Genomic DNA, 20,530 nt, shown 5'->3' with positions numbered 1-20,530 from the left:
ATTAAAATATTGCAGTTCATCATCAAGTTAAATCAAAACTCATCTTTCCCTGGTTAGTTCTTTCCTAAAACCCAACTCCAACAGCCTGGCATTGCCAAAAACCTCTTTCTCTTAAGACACTTCCCTTGGCCCTCAGAGCAGGCTCTTACAGTGGGCTGGTGTGGAGAGTCCTTTCCCATGTCATTTCCAACACTGGGTCTCCTGCAGGAGCCTTCCTCTGAGCAGACTATCTTATATGAAGCCCCATTTCTTACCCAATTATCAGGTGGCCTCTCAAATATCACCAGATCTTAACCTGAAAACTCATCCCCTGGAGAGGCAGCAGGCTAGAGCTGGCATAGATGAGACTGAGCCTCAGTTCTCTTAAAGGGCCAACTCAATCTGCAAAACAGTCAAGCTCATTTTTAGCATTTGAAACCAGATACATACACTTCTCCATACAAATGCCCTGGAAATGGCCTTTTTTAGAAACTTTTGGGAGTATTTGAGCACAAATGTCTTTAGCCCTTTCTGAGTTATGAGATAGTAAGTAAAAATACACACTTTTCTGATACTATTAAAAAAAAAAAATCAAACTGCTATTTAACGTGTAGGACTAGAGCAAAAAGTTTGGAGAATCTTGTCCAGGACATAAGCCTTAGATTGTGTGTTCCTTGTCTGGTTTGAGGAGAAGTTAATAATATACAAAGTCACAAGGGACTGGAAAATCACTTCTGCCATGCTGACTGTGCACCTGTAATGTCTTTGTCAGAACCAAATGCCAGGTTTTGCAAGCGAGGGTGAGAGGATGCAATGAGTCATTGGTGGTGGGCTGGAGAGCAAACCAGCTCCACACTCACCCTGGGCAGCAGTGACTCTTGTCCCACAGGGCTGGGCCTGGCTTCCCACTCTGAGCATTGTGACGTGTGTGCGGTCACACTGCCACTCAAGATGGCCTGGCCGCTCCTCTGTCATGAGTGAGTGGCATTGGAACAAGATGCATGAGGCTGCAGTGCTGTTCAACCCCATGTGCCATGTCATAATGCCTGAAGCAGGGATTTGGGCCGAGCCCCACAGGACAAGAGTTGCTGCTGCTGGGTGGGTGCTGGTGGGCTTGCTCTCCAGACATGTTTACCTAAAGGCCTCTGGGGGGCAGTCACTCCCTGCCACCATATTAGATCTGCCAACAGATTCCCTGTGCCTAGCCTCAGCAATGGGTTCAGCAGCAGTGGGGCTACTGCTGGCAAATTATTGCCAGGACAGCAGGCATGAGGGATTGTAAATGTCTCCCTGAAGTATGTTCACTGAAACATACAGAACATCCCTCAAACACTAGTTTTAACATTGGGGACAGGCAAAAATGGTGGGGGTGCCATGTTTTGTTGTAACTTCTGCTTTTTATCCGTCTGTGACTAATTACTGTACTACTTCTTTGTGTCTGCATCTCTCCATTGCCTTAATGAAATTCATCCTGGTGAGAGGTGACTCAGGCCCATTGTATGTTTATTGCGCATTTGCTTCTTTAGGATTATGTATTTTAATACCTCTCACCCCAATTTTACAAAGTCATCCATAGGGCTGATCCTCAGCATTGACTTCAATGATGCAATGCTAGTTTATACCAGCTAAGGATCAGCCCCTACAATCTGATGTTCGCTCTACCATTTTTGCTGGATTCTACAATATTTAGCTAATTCTAAGTTCCATCAGAGGTGAATCAGGCCCCGTTATATAGTAAAGGCCAGTTTTACGGGTAGGCTCCAGCTGCTCTTTACCACTTTGGTAATGCAAAGCAGCTACAAACCAAACTTAAGGCTTCTTTGCATCACTGAAACAGCATAAAGTAACAGAAATGGACTCGTGAATCTGGACCTACACTTCTAACCTGTCTTCCCCCACGTGCCCCCTCCTCCCCCCAATTGTGACTGAAACTGGTCAGCATTATTTCTGAATGTGTTTTCATCCAAAAAGCCCAGTTTTGAAAATTAAGTGTTGTGAAAAGAATTGCCATTGAAATGTTCTGTCTGTTCAACAGAAGCTTGGAAATGAAAATTTGTTGGTGCTTCCTCCACTGGCAAAATGGGGAAAAAAAGAAAAATTGGAGAGAAGGGATAAGCAAACTGAAAAGCTGAATTTTTGCTAAGTGTCTTGAAAAAAAAATAAAATCAAATGGGAAATTCCTTTTGGAAACCTATAGAACAAAAATAATTTTGACATTTTCAAAATTTTGCATGGAAGACCTTTCCCGTTATTGAACCAGCTCTAGCTGTGAAGGTCCAGCTGTCACAATGTAAACAGTTATATTGCTGCTTTGTTTATCCTGTTTTGCTGAAAACTTTTATATCCAGCTGAACAATAGCAGTTGCAAAAAGAGTAATTTATCCAACCCTTCCATACTCAAGGTCTGTTTGGTACAACTTAAATGCTAATTTTAGAGAACCGGAAACTTTCTTTTTTCCTTTTTAAAAAAAAACAAAGGAAATTAAATGTAAAATACTTAATACATTTATCTTCTATCCCTGGTGTTCTGGTTATTTTAATATATTTCTGTTTATGTTGCAAAATATTACTATAAAATATACTACAAAGGGGCCACCCTACTTAACCTCACTGGTGTAAATTCAGAGCAAATGCCATAGGCTTTAATACAGTTACTCTGGAATTGCAAGGGTGTTATGGAGATCAAAGTCTGGCTGGATGTACTATGCAGCTAAATTAAATTTGCTGCTAGAATCTTTTGCATTTCTTTTCTTTTTGGACTTTAACTGGGCAACCTCAATGTTTCATCCACATGGTCTTTTTGCTTTTAATAATACCTTGCAGCAAACAAGGATGTGCCCACAGGCGCATCTTGGAAAAACGTGTCGGGTAAATGAATCTGTTTATGAGAGATCAGTGATAGCTAGTTCAATACTATTTAATTTAAGACTACATTTTTGGCTAAGGGTGGGGACTCTCATGTAGAGGGTTAATACATACATGACCTTTAGCATATGCTGGCCTTCCTCAAGCTGAGATAATGTTCCATAACAAATTTATTGTGTCGGGGAGATGATTTGTTGGCCCGCAGAAGTAACCAGTAAGAACAAAAAGGATAGGAATTGAGGGGAATTCCACTGGTTGGAAATGCTGCTTTGTTTATTCTTGTATCTTCATTATAATTCCTTATTTATAGTGTCTAAAAAGACACCTATTCTATGATCAAGAGCTAATGGATATTTCCAAATTTATGCATGTTCTGCCTTGTCTTGTAGTTTGTCATTGATGGGGCCTCTAGATCATAATCCAGTCAGAGTAGGGACCTTTTCTCTACTTGGCACTGACCTACTGCTTCACAACACCAAGTATATTTACAACACTATGTAAGTTAATAATAAACAATAATTCATCCATAAAACACATTCACCTTGGTCAGAAACTTGACAAGCAATGTCCAGCCTAGGAGAAATTTTCTTTCTGCAAATTCCTCCTTATCCACAAAAAAAAATAATTCTAGCCATTTTTGTGTCTCAAACATGAGGGAGCAAAACCAGAAATTTCCCATTTTAAAAAACTTTTATTTGTTTTTTCAGTAGCATATCTAACAGAAAAGTTTTGAGACTGATGTTTTACATAGATTATTTTTAAAGGATTTGGGATTTTCTTAGAGCTAGATGTACATTTTTGAGACTTTTCAGGGCATATTTGCTTTGAATATGCTTTGTGTTCACATATGCTTTGTGCCTTCTCGTGTTTATTTTGCAAATATTTGTAGAAATCTCAGATTTTAAACAGATATCAGAGAACATTTGTGGAAAGTATATTTTGACAAATAGACACAACTACATGCACTGGCACCTCCCTCCAGCTGGAGCCTTTCCCTGCTGCAGAATGACACTCCCTCCCTATAATGCATCTTTTAAAGCCTACTGGTATTAGGAGAAATGGACCAAATGTGAATCTCAGGCCTTGGCTACACTTGCAAGTTACAGCGCAATAAAGCAGTCCTGGGCGCCCTAGCTCACTCCCCGTCCACACTGGCAAGGCATGTAGAGCGCTCTGACTCCACGGCTACAGCGCTGCTGGTACTCCACCTCAGCGAGTGGAATAACGTTTGCTGCATCCCTGCTGGAGCGCCACGGCACCAGTGTGAACGAGGTGTTGCGTTACTGCACTGTGATCAGCCTCTGGAAATGTCCCATAATCCCGTTAAGTGAGTGGCCATTGTTGTCGTTGTGAAATCGGCCGCAGGAATTCGGAAATGCCCTTTCAAAGCTCCCTTTCGGAGAAGCCGGCTGCTTATCAGCTCAGAGAAAAAACAAACATTTACTGTTTGCTTTGAGTGAGTGAGAGAGAGAGGTGGGGGAGGAGGAGAGAGAGGGTGGTCTGAACTTACAAGACAGCATGCTGACACACACTCAGCACCCCAAAACCCCACTCTCTCTCCCTCCACATACACACAACACACTCTGTCACACTCCACCCCCCAACCCATTTGAAAAGCACATTGCAGTTGCATGCTGGGATAGCGGCCCATAATGCACTGCTCCCAATGCCACTGCAAGTGCTGCAAATGTGGCCATGCCAGTGTGCTGTCAGCTGTCAGTGTGGACAGACTGCAGCTCTTTCCCCACTGTGCTCTGTGAAGGAGGGTTTAACTCACAGCGCTCTACATCTGCGAGTGTAGCCATGCCCTTAGACTTTGAGCCCTCTAATGGTGATGCACTGCATTGTTATAACTAGGTGAGGAGCTCAGATACAAAGGTATACAAATCTTTATAAAACAGACTTTTTGGGCTGGATCTCCCTCCCGCTGAAGGAAATTTGATTTTTGCTGTTGATTTCAACAGGAGCAAAATGGGGGACCTTGAGGCAGGCCTGAAATAGAGGAACAAAATCTTTCCTTTTTATATCAGAGCAATTCTGCTGATTTTTAAGAGAGGAGAATTTGGCCAAGGACTTCTAATGTGATATATTTAATATCTTATCCCTGTGTAAAATCGCTCCCATATAATGGTAATCTCCTGGCAAATTCTCAGATTTTTTTTGGTCAATTTGTAGTGGTCAATTTTGATTGGCTTGTTGGTCAACTTTCGTTCTACTGCGCCTGGAAAGTGGATAGATTTTTATAAGCTCTGGTTGCTTCAATAATTGTTCATTATCCATTTAAACATTTCAAGTTTTTTAAACTCATGATTATATACATAGTATCTAAGTATTTTTAAACCAAAATGATCAATTCCAGAGCTATATTTGCTCAGAAAGCCTGTCAATTTATTTTGAGCCACAGAAACAGGTCTGCCTTGAATTAAGGTGGGAGTCAGAAGTCCCAAAGTCTTAGGCATGCCTCATTTTCTCTGTAGAGTGTCCCTTTAAACTCATCTCAGTGAAAGAACAGTGCATTTATAATTTAGCCTGTCCTCAAGGAGAACTCTTCTCTGTGGGAGGATCCTCTTTAATTACAACTTCACAGTAATAAGATGAGAAATGAGCAAGCAAGAAAGTACTGTTGGAATGAGACATGATAAATCAGTTTGTCCAGGAAGCACGTTTATGCCAGATCTATCACCACATTCAGCACAGTGCTATCTTTCTTATTTCAATAAGGAAATCTCATGAAGAAATTTTAATTGCATACGATTAGGTGAAAGTCAATGTGCCATAATGAGCAAAGTGAAACCTGCATTATTTCTCCTTTTATCTTCATGCTTTGAGTTCCCAAGGATTAACACAAAATGATTTGCCCTTAAATTGCACCCTTCTTTTCATTTGTCTGAAGGATGTACATTTTAGGTAATTTAAAAGGCACCAAGTTTTTACTGTATGCTTCATGCCTGCAAGTTGGGAGTCAGAGGGGGGAAAAATTCCAATTTTCAAAGTCGCCTGTTGTTAAGGGTGACTGAAGGGCAGCCTGCAATTATATGATTTAAGTGTAATTCATTCAGTAGAGAAGAGGTTGGTTCATAGATGCCTGACTTAAAAGATTGGCATTGCCAAGTGATTAATTTCCAAACTTTAGGGTATTTTCAACAACATACGATAGGAACATGTGACACTGACATTTTCTGGTTGTGTGATAGGATTGCTTGATAATTGAAATGCTAGGCTCGTGGGGATCACATCATCACTGGATTTTCAATTTCTTCATAGTATGTGTGCATGTGCACACACATGTACGAGTGCATGTCTGTGTACACAGTGTCTCTACAGCTTTTCCAGGGTTCAGTACCTAACCTTTCAGCAATTTATTTTCCCTTTCTTAATAGTGTGTCAATGAACTTGATTGAGTCTAAGTCTTGAAAGCGGGGTCATTAATATTCAATGCAGGATAATTTGAATGAGAAATTATTTGCTTTATGTAGCATAGTCTGATTGAATTAAAATCTTGAGTTATAATTAAAATGTTTGAGTATATGCAAATAAAAAAATATAGCATGAAAAACTTAATTTCTATATAGCAGCTTCCTTTTGGTCAGTGTTTGATTGGGCCAATGGATTCCTTAAGTACTTATATTTAGAGCTGTGCAAAGCATTCATTGCCGAAACTCAAACATGTGAAAGTTGCCTGAACAGAGGACAATTGAAATGAATCGGAAGCAAATGAAGCCAAAACAGTTTTTTCTCACATTGCAATAGAAATATGCAGTATTGCCAGCCCCAGCATTCAAAAACCATGAGTCAGGTCCACAAAAATCACGAGATTTAAAATACGTATGTATCTGGGTCTTTTAATTGGCCCTCTGGGATTTGAGTCTTTGTGGGATAGGAGCTATCATGTTTTAAAGCTTTTTTTTGTGCCAGCATGTAGGCTAGAAACATATCCTTTAACAATGAGAGGTGAGCTTTGCACATAATTCCAGGACTCTAGGAGCTTGACGTGAAACAAACAAACCACCCCAAATATCATGAGACTTGTGATAAAATGGTGAGAGTTGGCAAGACTTGTCTGGCGCACAGAGTGCTGGTAAGAGGAGTCAAGAGTGAAGGATCTGTAGAATGCTAGGGCTGTCTGCACACAGGCCCAGTGCTTCCTTACTGACTCTGTATCCTCCAGAACCTTCTTTTTTTTTTTTTTGCCGGATCATGCTGGCTGCAGTGGAGCCATGTGTCTAGGGTTTACACTGTGAATGGTGGAAGGGCCTTTTACCTCCTGGCCCTAGCACACAGCCTCCCCAGCTTCGTGGACGGATCATCTGCAAGGTAGGGGACAAGGGAGATGATGCCTCAGAATGCTGACCCTTCCTTCCACGAGCAGCAAGAGATCTCAGAAGGGTGATTGGGTCTTAGAATAGATTTATTTTTAGTAACATGTAAAAATTACCTGAAGTGGTTCTTCTATATGTCATTCTATCGTGATTTCAAGGTCTGGTAACATGGGACCTTCTGGGACAAGAAGTGAGTGTGCTTTGAAAAGCAGAGAAACTCCCTTTTCTAAAGAGACAAGATCCCCTGTTTCGCCCCAAAGGGTCACAAGAGAGTGGACCTCAAACCTGTTACTGTCCCCAGATGAAGTATTGCCCAGCCTGGGCTTCATGCTAATGTAATTGTTCATGTGGAGGAAGGGAGGGGAGAGGAGGGGAGAGAAAGATGCAAACATAACTTAGAAGCAAAATGTTTGCTTAACTTTATATTTAAAACATAACAAAACAAAACAAAAAAAAACCGGTGTTTGCTTGACAGTTTTGAATTGTTAGAATAAATCCCAGTGGAGATGTGTTAGTCTTATGGCCAGTACCGTTTGACCATTAGGGGGATACATTAAAAAAGGACAATCACCAGTCTCCCCATAGCCAAACTGCATGTGAAAACATGCTGGGAACCTGCCTCATTGCAAATTACTTATGGATCTAGTGCCAGGGCAATCTCCAAAAGTTCATAATTCAGATGCTTCTCTGGTAACCAGAACTCTGGAGGATTCCACTTGGCTAAGGGACTTCCTCCCCATACAGTCTGCCTCTATTTCATGCTTGGTGATGCCCTATGAGGAAGGACCGGTGTGTTACACATCTCATCCTCTCTTATAACCTCTATCCTCCTTCCATCTTTTAAAGCACCCCGTGTGCTATGTGCAGTCCTGTTTAGCTAAAAGAAGCCGAATGAGATGATTTCTCAGGAGTTACATCTTTGTTTGTCCAAGTGGTGCTGCATTTTCACCAGTATAGAGCAGTACTGTGGTATGGGCTCTCTAGCAGGTCAAAATTACTACAATGCTAGAGATTGCTTTGGGCATTTCATAAAATCCTGAGGCTTCTTTTGAGCGCCATCACCACAAGAAAATACCATGGAATCTGCAGCTGCTTGGAGTCAGTGTTATGAAATGATAAAAGCTGTTAATGTCAGATTGCCTGTTTGGTTCTAGTGGTATCAGATGCAGTGGCGCACAGAGGATGGGATGAGAACGTAGAGATGGGCAGACTCAAACGGGTTGTGTTCCCCTCCCCCAGTAACAGTTGTATTTCACGGGTCTACGTGACAAATATGAACAATGTGGGTGAAATTCTCTTCTCAGTATGAAACTATTGTCTATTTGTTCTGCATGTGGCACTCCCATTGATGTCAATAGCTGCTCCCTGTGTAATAAGGGTTCTCAGTATGAAATTGAGAACCACTGTGTGATTCAGAGATAAGCATTTTGCCCCATAATGTGGAGAGAGACTTATGTGTTATTTATTGGAAGTTTAGCCTACACTGATGTTGAAACTATTCAAAAATTACCAAGTTACAGAGACACATGAGTCCCACTGAAATCCACAGGTATCATGCGTCTAGCTTTTGTGCAACATCTTAGAATATTTACCACATGCCTGGGACTAGGGACAATAGCATCACCCCTCAGACACATACAAGGTAAAAAACATGGAGTAAAAAGACAAAGACCAAAGGCAGGATTTTCAAAAGTCCCTAAATTACTTAGGAGCACAAGTCCCTTTGATTTTTAATAGGAGTTGTGCTCCTAAATCACTTATGTCTGTTTGAAAATCCCATCCCAAAGCTACACATTTAATAAACAATCCACATTTTTTATTTCATATGAAACCTAATCTCAAAACACGTCACGCAGGCAGAGCTACTCTGTTTTAAATATTCTCTGCCTAGCTAGGCAGTATGATTTCCTGCCTACACAAGCCAAATTCTGATGATAAACACTCACACTCCAATTTCTCAAGTGCTACAAAGGGAACTTTTATTTTCTCTCTCTTTAGCTTATTTGCAAATAGTTTCCAATAGTTTGTGAGAAAGAAACACCCCCAGTTCCTTTACTGGCTTAATAATATGCTGAAACAGAGATGCAGTTTATTGGTCCATGAACTGGCCCTGGGAGCTCTTGATTTCCAACCCTTTCTCAGCAACTGACTTCTCCTGTGCATTGAATGATCCACTGAGGTCCACATTTTTAGATTTTGGGAATTTTAAATCAGGCACCTAACTTCATATCTAGATGTCTAACTAGCATCTGTCATGGCTTGTTTCCTTTTAAATCTGTATTTTTTTAAAAAAGGAAAGACTCAAAACCAAACACAACATCCATTTAAAAATGAAACAATGAATTTTGCCCTCTCACCTCCTCCAATCCCTCAGCACTATCAGAAGATGACGGGCAGTCACTGCTATATGGATCTGTGGTACCAGAGCTAAAACTGTTTCATAGTTTATGCATGTGTGTGCAGGGAAGGCCTGGGCATAGCAGTAGTAGTTAGACAACACAGGTGTGGCTGGAATTACCGTATATTTAGGTGCAGCCAAATTATATGGCCTGAGTTATACTAGTAACCAGGTCATTCATTAGAACAATTTCAAAGCAATATGCTCAAGCTGTCACAGCTACTGTAAGAGTTATAGACCTAAGATAGGGTGAGGTGTGAAAAACTAGGTTCCCAAAATGTCTCAGGCTGGGTAACAGAAAAGAACTGTTGGAATATGACATTCTTTCATTATTCTATTCTTTCCCGTCTCAGTCACTAGCAATGGAATCAAAGATCTTCGGGTTTTTGACGGCAGCCATCACAGTCGTATCTGAGCACTTTTATGTTCCCAAGGTTATAGTTACTGGAATATGTTAAAATAACATCAATGATTATAACGTCACTGTAAATTATTTCCACCTCTCTGTCAAATAAAGCTCCATCATCATATAATCAAAGGCTGCTGAGGATGACCAAAAGGGAAGGAACAGGCAAAAACAGCACCTGTGTCCAGGACCTGAAAAGGACCTTCACAAATGCTGATGCATCAGTTCAGGTTCTGGTTATGTTCCACAGCTCCTGTGTGGAACCCACCTGTCCGCCCAGACTAGCCTCTCCAGTGGAGAGGCCACTGCCTGTTGTGTTGTTCCACCAGCACACACTGTGTGCTGTTTCAATCTAGTGACCCACTCAATGCAGCCATGAAAACTTGGTGGTGTTTGACCTCTTCAACTGATTAAAATGTCTGGGGTTTGGCTGAGCTGAGTTTAGATTCAGCCGAAGCATTTTGAATTCAGGATGACAATACAATATCAATTAAAATGACAGTGACAAAGCTTTTCCTGTACAGCCCTTTAATACAAGCTGTAAGACATGGAAGAGTTTGGTGGTTTCTTTGTGGCTCGTTTCTCTCCTAGCCTCTGTATTTTCAACTAAGGGGACACGGTCCCCTGCCAGTAGATGCAGGCTATTTAAATGCTCCATTGGAGAGGGATTAAAGTTTATGCAAGGTCACTGGGGATGTGATAATTATAATCACAGGTTTTTGGCTCCACAATGACAGCCATTTGTTATTTTCGCTCGAGTAATTCCTGCAGCTTGGAGCTGTTGACAAGCGTGCACTGATTTACTGCCCCCCCCCCCAGGTCCCAAGGCAATGTCCGCTCTGAAGTCTGACACCCCTGCGTGGCTCCTGCTGCTTTCAGTATCTTTTCTGCTGCGAGTTTCAATACCAGCTGAAAATTGGAGAAAAATATTGTGTTAGTTTATAATGGGATCAGAGGGAGAGATGCAGGGTTGCTGAGTTTTACTCTGGTGCGGCTTTCCCCACCCCCACCTTTCCATCCAGCACTGATCATTATACTGGGGGATGGGGAGAGGTTAATAAGCTACTGATATGATTTGCTCTGTAAGATCTTTTAAACATTTCTAGGGGAGGTTGTCTTGAGTTTGGTTGGATGTTGTGATGAGCAGAAGTGAAGTTCAGGGAAAAAATTCCAGTCTTGCTGTAAACAAACAAATCCCTCCTCCTGTCTGTCTGTCTGTTTGTTCAGCTTCCTGTTCCTCCTTCTCCCTTTGTTTTGATTTATGTTGCCTTATTTTGTTTGTTTTTGCAATCAGAGGTAAGCGCATTTTAATATATATTAAATAGTGATAAATTGAGGATATCTGATGGCTTAGTACCGATATGGCATTCATCTTTATGGGTGGGGAGATTGATAACTCATGAGTGGAGTGAAAAAAATCAAGCAAAATCACTTAATAGGAATCTTCTATGGAAGAACATTTTTCTTTTGTGCCAGCACTCACTGCCATGATAGAGGTTTATATTTTGTTTGCCCTCCTTACCTGTGCTCTCCCTATGCCTCCATTTTCTTCACCTATTCCCTCCCCATCCCCTGCAAAAACCTGGACACTTTCCCATTGCTTTCAGCTCATCACCTTTCTCCGTCCATCCTTTGCTAATCCTGTTCTCCCCAATCCACCCATTCTATCTACAGTTCTGTCACCCTCTTTGCTTTTCTTGCACAACCTCACAGACATTTTTGCCTCCTCTTACAGCTCACCCTATTCACTTGTGTGCACGTGTTGCCTCTGTGAAGGCTCACTGGGGCCCAGACACAAGGATGCCAGGAGAGCTATGTGGAAAGCCCTGTTTAACACCCACTGAGCATGGAAACCCAGTAATTCTAGTCAGCTACCTGTGAGAATGCTGGTAACATTCAGCCCCCGTTCTGGAGTGTCACTCTCCCCTTCTCAGTACTATGTTTTTCATTTCTTTCCCTTCCATGTGTAGTGCGTTGAACGTGAGTTTGACCCCATTGCTTCCTTGCCTCCTCCTCACCCCCAATCTTCTTGCACCTTCCTCCTCCTCCTCACTTGACTTCTTCCCTTACCACAACCTTTCATCATTGGTCTCACCTCCTTCCTCACTGCACACCCATCTATTATCTCAGCTTTATATTCAGCCCTTATAAACCACTTCATCCTCAATGGAGCTTCCTTTCCTTGACACACTCAGAACTGCTCCCTCCTCTCCCTTTCTTAAAAAAGGGATTGCTCTCTGGGCTGTTCCAGAATAATCACTGTCCTGTCCTCAGCCTTTCATACTCCAGCACAGCTCTAAGGGAAATGGTCCTCATGCATGATTCTTACCACCTCTTCCAGCACAATGGCAGTAACTGTGTTCTGCATTGCAGGATTTTCACTGTAGTGAGAGTGCCTTCTTATGAGTTGTAAATAATCCCCTCCATGCTTGTGCTCACAGGTCTTTTACTCTTCCCCTCCTTCTATGCCACTGGACATCTTTCAACGTTACTGATCAACGCATTATTCCAGCTCCTACCTTTCCAATGATCTTTTCCCCCTCTCCAACATCTCCAGCTTTTTAAAGTTCTAGTGAAGACCCTAAAATGTCTTCCCCAACCCCAACTATCAAGCCTCTCAAGGCTCCATCCCTTGCCTTTTACCACGTTTTCTCCCTCTGGCACATCTCATTGTTAGTATCGATCATGGGATCTGACTTTGATCTTTCATTTCCCTTATTCTTTCAACTCTCTGCCCTCCATCTATCTGCAGGCCTGGGCTCTTTCTGCTTGTTGTTACACTACGACTTCCAACTACTAAATGCTTCAGAGATTAAAGTTTTTGTGGTACAATGTCCCAATATTTTGAACTCAACTTTTTAGACCATGACATTGCTAGCATAGCCAGAAGCCTTAGAGTTACCCTTGAACTTGAATTCATCTTTTTCTCCCATCTCTCTCTTGTTTGTCATCTTATCTCCAGGACACTGTCAACATTTTCCCTTACCTAAACTGTGCTTCTACAGAAGTCCTTTATTCATGTCTGTTGTTTCCCTGTCTGCTATTGCAATCTATGGTGTTATCTTTGCATCCCAGGGATCGCTCCACTGGTAAAGGATTGGCCATAGCACTGTGTGGTCTGGTCTTTTCTCCCCATCACTTATCCTCAAAGAATTTTCAGTCTCAAATAGACAGTGAAAGGATTATTATTTCTGCTCTCCCATCCCCCAAGAGATTGTGAGTTGCCCAAGGTGATACAGGAAAGCTGTGTCAGAGCGAGGAACTGAGCCCAGATTTCCTAAATTCCAGCTCGCTGCCTTAACCACAGGCCTGTTATTCCTATCTAATGACCGTTGTGTCCATGTGTGGAAAATCTTACCCTCCTGGGGTCTGAACCAATGACCTTACTGCTTTTTGATGTCAAACTCCACCATTGCAGCAGCAGGAGTCTCCAATACTTTAATCAGCATTAGTGCTTACCACTAGGAGGCAAGGTCACCTCACTATAGTGCAAAAGACCATTGTTTCAAGAATAATAACAAAGATAAAGTGCACGCCTCACCCACAGATCTCAAGCTCTTTATGAATATTTAGTGAATAATTACTCAGAGTGCCCCTGTGAGGTCAGTGGTATCATCCATCTCTTTCAGGTGGGTAAAAAGGGCCATAAAGAGGTTAATGACAGTATTATGGTGAATGTTGTGATTCTGGGCTGTTTGGAGTTCATAGTCTCATGAACAACCACAGGTAGCTCAGGGATTCTGCCTGAGTTCCCCATATGTCCCTTTTTTGGCTGTGGTGCCACTTGGGTAGATGCTGACTGTAGTAGCCTGGCACCCAGGGCCGGATTTGGGGGCAGGTGACCCAGGTAAATGCCTGGGGTGCCGTGCTTCGGGGACGCTGGGCTCAGGGTGCTGTTTCTGTTGTTAGCATGAATAAATACAGATTTACAGTTCCTAGCATGCAAATGTATTGTCTTATATGACAGGGATAAATCATGCATGCAAATCATGTATCAAAGTTGTGAAATGGGCTACAAATGCAATAAACCCCCAAGGTATTCCAAAGTACAACGAATGGGGTGGGGGAACCAAAGACTCTCCTTGTCTGGGACACCATTTGGTCTAGGGCCAGCCCTGCTGGCACCCCTGTGCACTCTGGACAGGACAGAGTAGGCACAACCTATTGGAGCTGTTCCCTTCCTCAGCTCAGGAGCAACTGCCCCACTGCCTGTCCCACAGGTCCAGGTTGGGGAGGGATTTATGAAAGGAAGAGCCCAGGGCAGCCTTCTTTGTCACAGACTGGAAGTAGCTGCCAGAGTTTGCCAGGTCGGGGAGCAGCAGCTGCTAGAGCAGGCTAAGGAGGCTGGAGACTGCAGGGCTGCTAGAGCTTGCAAGGGGAAGAGTTGGGGGCAGGGAGTGCTGGAGCCTGCATGTGGGAGGAGCCAAGGTGCAAGGAGGGCAGGGGCAGTCATGGAGTGGCATGCAAAAGAGGGCTCTGGGTCACGGGACAGGGCTAGGGGGTAAGAGAAACCAGCAGCAGGTGAATGTTTAACCTGTAACTGACGTGTCCATGTTGGGGGCAGGCAGAGAGAGTTAAAAAACAAGAAACTGACCAAAAAAGATGGTTGGTTGGTTGTATGTGTATGTAATCATGACTTTTAGGAAGTTGGCATGATTTTTAGGGTTCTCTCTTATGAGTTTTGAACTCTTGGCACAGGCAATATTGATTAAGTGACTTACCCAACCTCTCTCAAGAATTTTGCTGCAGACCTGAAAGGATCTCAAAGAACTTTACAAATTGTACTGCACTGATAGGAATCCTATTATCCACCACTGACTTTCAGAGACATGCAGCAGCCATTCACAATAGTTTGTGATAGGAAGCGCAAGCAGCGCAGCTAGGTTTTCTCAGTGTGGGTGTAGTGTTGACTCGCTGAAGAAAGCAGATCAGTGGCAGAAGAGGGGTCTATGTTGACTTCCATAGTGGTGGTTCAAGTGAGTGAAGGATGATAACTTTGAGGTGAGCACATTTACAGGACCTTTCTGATCATTTGGATTAGTATGTCTAAAGGGTGTGTAAGTCTAGAAGGTGATGCTCCCATGAGTTGGAATCTCCAGCTGGTGCTGATGTTTTGGCACATTCTTTTTATGCTGAAAGTTCTCAATCAGCATTTGGTAGCAATGTGGTAGTGTTTACATACAACATGCAATTTTTCATACAAATCAAATGTGTACATTGGGATGTGAGTCTAGAACCTTGGTCCTTCTGCTTAAAACAAACAAACGCCACAGGCTTGGTACAAGTTGAGCTAAAGCAGTTTGTAGATAGTATTAACAAGCACTTTATCTAGGATGAGGGCACTAGAGGACAACCCCACCCTCTCATTCATACATACAGAGCCACTAAGTTAGAGTACTGCATCTCCTCTTGAATCATAAGCATAGATTATGGTCCTAAATTAAGCAATACCACCTGTTGCACCTAGCAAGTCTTCCCAGCCTTCTTAGCCTGAAACTTTCCACTTTCTGTTCTCGAGAACTTTTTCACTCGTGGCAGATTCTCTACCCTTCACCATCGCTGGTGGCCATATTTGGAAGGCCAGACTTTGGAAAACGGCAATATGCTGTCATGTTCTACTTCCATCCCAGATGTGGTTGCATTTGCGAAGTGATTCCGCAGCGCAGTGTTCAAAGCTATATAAATGTAAATTTCAATTCAGTTCATTCATTCATTCAACAAGCTATCAGCACAGCCTTGTCATTTCAATTCTTCATGCTTTTCATGGGTCTTCTCTATCTCAATGAAAGGCTCATTTCCTTAGCCCACTGCCAAAGGCATTCAGGCTGCAACGGAGTCCACTGTAAATAAATATATAAATAAACATCACATGTAATGAGAGGAAAATTCCCTGAGAGGCCCCTGGCCACAGCCTTTGCACGCGTGTTCCTCTGCTTCCTTAGCAACACTCCAGTCAAACAGGTAACGCCAATGCCTCTGCTGCCCATTGTGCTTCATAGTTCCACGTTAACATGTAACTGTGCTGGCTGAAGAAGGAAAAGCCTATTCTCATGGAAAACTTCAAACTGCCTCAGTTTTGAAAACCAGAACCATTTTCCACAAACGTTTGTGAATTTTTTTCAATTTTTTTATCCAAATGGTTACCAAAAACTGGTGACTTAAACACTGCAGTAACTGTATTGATAAAGATTTTGAAAAAGAAACTGTTAAAGACATGATATTTTTGGTGAAAAATTAAGTTTCAACAGTATCTGCAATTTTTGGTGGGGGGGAAAAAGCATTTTTAGAAAAAGGTCATTTTGAGATGGAATTCCCCCCCCCCCCAAAAAAATTTCCAGCTATTCTAGAAAGAAGTGACTTTGCTTTCAGTGTGCTGCTTGTGAGGTAGTTATAGATGTCTCCCGTAGAATGTCACTGCTGGAGAATAATTAGTGTGAGGTGTGGTACTAAAGGTATTCCCCATGCTTAGAACAGGGAATACCTGTGTAAAGCAGGATACTTCCAAGTGACAAATGTTGACATTTTAAAGGTGAACACTATAGTATGGAGGAAGTGCTAGCTCCCACCTAGCCACCTACCTGCAATTGAGCAGATATTTCTGTTGGGACTTCAGTAATCACTTCCCTCTGTTATGACTATTGTCCTGACCAAGTGTGGTAGATTATTTTCAATTCTGACCTCCTTTTAACCTTTCGTTCATCTTCAGAAGTGCTAGTTTCCTAGTCATTTCTGCTGGTGCAGCCCTAGTTTCCTTCCACATTTATCCATTAAATCCTGAGAGAGGTACTTCTTGTCACATCATAATCTATGCATTGGTCAATTAACATGCATCCTATTATCTAAACTCCATCATTTTGCCCAGTATGGGTACATCATTTCCTGGGAAATTCATATCTGTTTCTTTGTGAAAACTAGTCCAAGAACAACATTTGATTTTATTTTGCTCCAATGAAATGTCTGCCTTTTCTTCTAACATTTCCATGCCATCCCTTCTGAGAGGAAAATACTCTTCTGTCTCCAACAATGGACTCCTATTCTTTATGAACTTGAAAAAAAATCTTATTTATCTTAACCTCTCATGTAATCTTCCTTACTGTCTCTTCCTTTGCTTTCTGTATTAATTTTTTTCTTTACACTCTCTGAACTTCCTTCTGCAATCTTTCTAGTCCTCCTCTCTGCCTCATGTTTTATAGCTTGCCTATGCCTCTTTCTTAACCTTAATTACTTTTTTGCACTTCCTACTCCTAGTATATTTATTGGTTGATAGCACACGTAACCCTTAGCATATCTTCATTTATCTTTGAATGCATCTCATTTCCCTTTGGTTCATTTGGTAGTACTCCTGCCTCTTACCCAGAAGGCTGTGAAGTCAAGACTTGCCCCAGTATTAAGTCTCTTCACTAGGGTTCAGTGGTGCAGTTGATTTACCGTATTTTTGGAAGGAGTTTTTACAGTATTTTTGTTTGAAGTGCCATCTTCCAAATGATGCACTCAATACAAGTCCCTTCTATACAGCCCTGCTGGTTGCCTACATACCTAAGTATATATAGGTTAAAGACCGTATTGCATTTCTTGAAAAGAATAAGTAAACCATGTTTTTTGGCCAGTATTCTTTCTCAAAATAAAATATATTTCAGAGTCAACAACTGTGTGTGAGCTATTGCTGGCTCATACGTTTGATTATGCCACATTACTAATGTCTATGGTGCTGTATCAGGAGGGAGAATAGTTTAGATTGGCATTTGGTGTTTTGTGGGTGTGTGTCAAGGAAGTTGTTTTACTGGAACCAGTTTGCTAGCCCTTTTTGGATGAGGTGAAAAGCCTAATGCACTCACCCACTGTGCCACTTAGTCTTCCTTGTGCATATTTGAAAACAGAATAAGCTTTGATGTTTTAAGAAGCAATGTGAGTATTAGATATATGGTATTTACATTTGATAATACAGAGGCTGATTCTACTCCCTCTTGCACCAGTTTTACACTGACAATGCTCCATTGTCGTCTTTGGCATTACTCCTGATTTACACCTGTGTAAGTGAGATCAGAGTCAAGACTACTTTCATCATGGGCTGGGCTGTGACTTTAAGCACAGCCCAGAGTGCAGGGCAGCATGTAAGCAGCCCCCTTCCAGCAGACACTATGACTCAGAGACCTCTCTGAGTTCCAATTCTTTCCTTGCTTCTGGGGCTTAGACAGTGTTGACAAATCCTGTGTCCAAAAGTCATAAAACTGTTTTTAAAAGTCAGATTTTTAAGCCAGTCATACATTTTGGGTTCTTTTTATTTTCCTTGGGGTTTTTGAGCCTGTCGGATTCACATTCTCAAGCCTTTCTCTACAACCATGGGGGTTAGAAACTTTTTTTTAAACTACAACAGAACTGAGATTCTCACATAATCACTTGACTCCGAGAACTGGGGCTTTAAGAAAAACTGCAAATATTGCAAGATTTGTGACAACATTGTGAGAGCCAGCAACACCAGTGGTAACTTACTGGTAGCCTATACTGAGAGTAAATCACTATTTTCCCTGTGCTGGCTCAGCTGCTGTGGTCAGTGAGGAATGAGGTGGAGACAATATTTCTTTTCAATTTCCACCTTCGTCTATTCCTTTGCCACACACCTACTTCAGGGGAGTAAGCAGGCAAGTAGTTCCACTTATCTCTATACACCTGAACCCAATCTCTAAGTAGCACACAAGGGGTGTGTGTGTGTGTGTGTGTGTGTCGTCTTTTTACAAATTCAAAGTTTGAGTCAGAATTTAGCTCATATGGGTCCAGACTCTGCTACCTTCGCACTGCTGAGTCTTTACTGCACAGTTGGTTCTATTGAAATGATTGGGGCTACCTGCATAATAGGGTAATACTCAGCCTGCAGAAGGATGGTCCAAAGCAAGTAGCATACAGAGGTCATGTGCAGCATATATTCCTATGTAACATACCCATATTTGGACTGTTGAATAATTACACTGTATTATAACCATCCTCAAAGCTAATCCTGTATTGTGGTCTGATAAACATTTACCTTTCTGACAGAGTGAAGTTAGAGGATTGTGGCATTTAAATATGCTGTACACGTGTTGTGTCTACAACAGAATTTTGTACTGCCTTTTTTTGGGGGGTGGGGAAAAAAGTGGATTTGGAGAGCTGGCATAATAGCAAAATTAGTGCCTAGAGAAAGCCTATTGCTGTGGTGCTAGTGTGAACAATCCACAAAGAAAGCCATGAAAAATCTGATGAATATGTTTTAAATTGTTTTCTTATACTAAATTACACCAAAACTGCCTCTGATGATGTTCCCCATCAATTTAGTGGAAGATAACCCAAGGAAACAAAAATAAAAACTGACTTAGAAATCTACAGCTGATTCATAAATTGTCTGCTAAAGGCAATTTGCCCTTTTTGTCTGCTGTACTTACCCAGTTGTGCCTGAAACTAATTGCTCTTTTCCTAGCATTCTTTTATCTCTTGTTTTTAAAAAAGCAAAAAATAAAGGAAAAAATGCTCACCGATATAAAAGAGTGAATTGTAATCAGACCACCCTGTTAATTATCAGCCTCTTATCTACGCATCTTGTTTAACACATGTGTAATTGCAAATGACAGCACAAGCACTAGGCTATGACAGGCACAGGGTGGAACATTTCAGAGCACATAGAGCTCTGGCAGTGTCAAGGTCTTTTTCAGGTCAGATCCCTAGGAGCTGATCTAGTTCTGCGCTGAGGGTGATTCAAAGGTTAAGTCTTGTACCAAAGGGCTAGTCTGGCCAGCCACATAATTGGAATAACAAAGTCAATATATGTTGCTTGTTGTGGGACACAATCTTCATTTGATCTTTCACATGGCAGATTAATTAAGTGTTATCAATTAATGGCCTGGTAAAAGTGAACACCCTGTTAGTCAGTTTTCCAAATAGTGTCAAACATACGCAGGCCCTGCAGGGAGAGGGAATATCACCCCTGAACAGCAAAATTACTTTCCAAGTCAGGGAGAGAAAAAGTGGGGGCATAGATAATAATAAGTAACAAGATTTTAAAAGGTTTGCGTATGTTATGTTTATTAAATTTGTTAGTCTCTAAGGTGCCACAAGTACTCCTATTCTTTTTGCGGATACAGACTAACACGGCTACTGCTCTGAAAGCTGTCATTATGTTTACTGTTATGGTTGGTTTTGACTGCCACAAAACACTTTGAGGTCTCCCAAAATCCTTGTGAAGAAGGCAATTATTAGTCTACAGTTGTGATCTAAATGTAACGAGGAACATCAAGGGTTAGCCTGTGCAACCCTCACACACCCTGAAGAACATTTACTCACATGAGTAATCCTTTTGACTTCATTATTAACTTCATTGAGACAACTTGTGTGAGTAAGTACTCATCAACATGAATAAGGGTTGCACAATTATTTCGGGCAAGTGAGGTTTTTGGTTTGGAAAGTGGTTTGCTGCAGAGTTGAAAAGGTCAGCCAGAGAAAATGTTTCCTTTGCAGAGACAGTAAACTCTCCAGGTTAAAGCATTTAAGGACTTCAGTGCCTAGACTTTTTTACACAGAAATCTTTGTGCACTATAA

Source organism: Chelonoidis abingdonii, chromosome 5 (assembly GCF_003597395.2).
Source record: "Chelonoidis abingdonii isolate Lonesome George chromosome 5, CheloAbing_2.0, whole genome shotgun sequence".
Classification (NCBI taxonomy): Eukaryota; Metazoa; Chordata; order Testudines; family Testudinidae; genus Chelonoidis; species Chelonoidis abingdonii.
The sequence above is the reverse complement of the archived record's forward strand: the minus strand, read 5'-3'. Positions refer to the sequence as shown.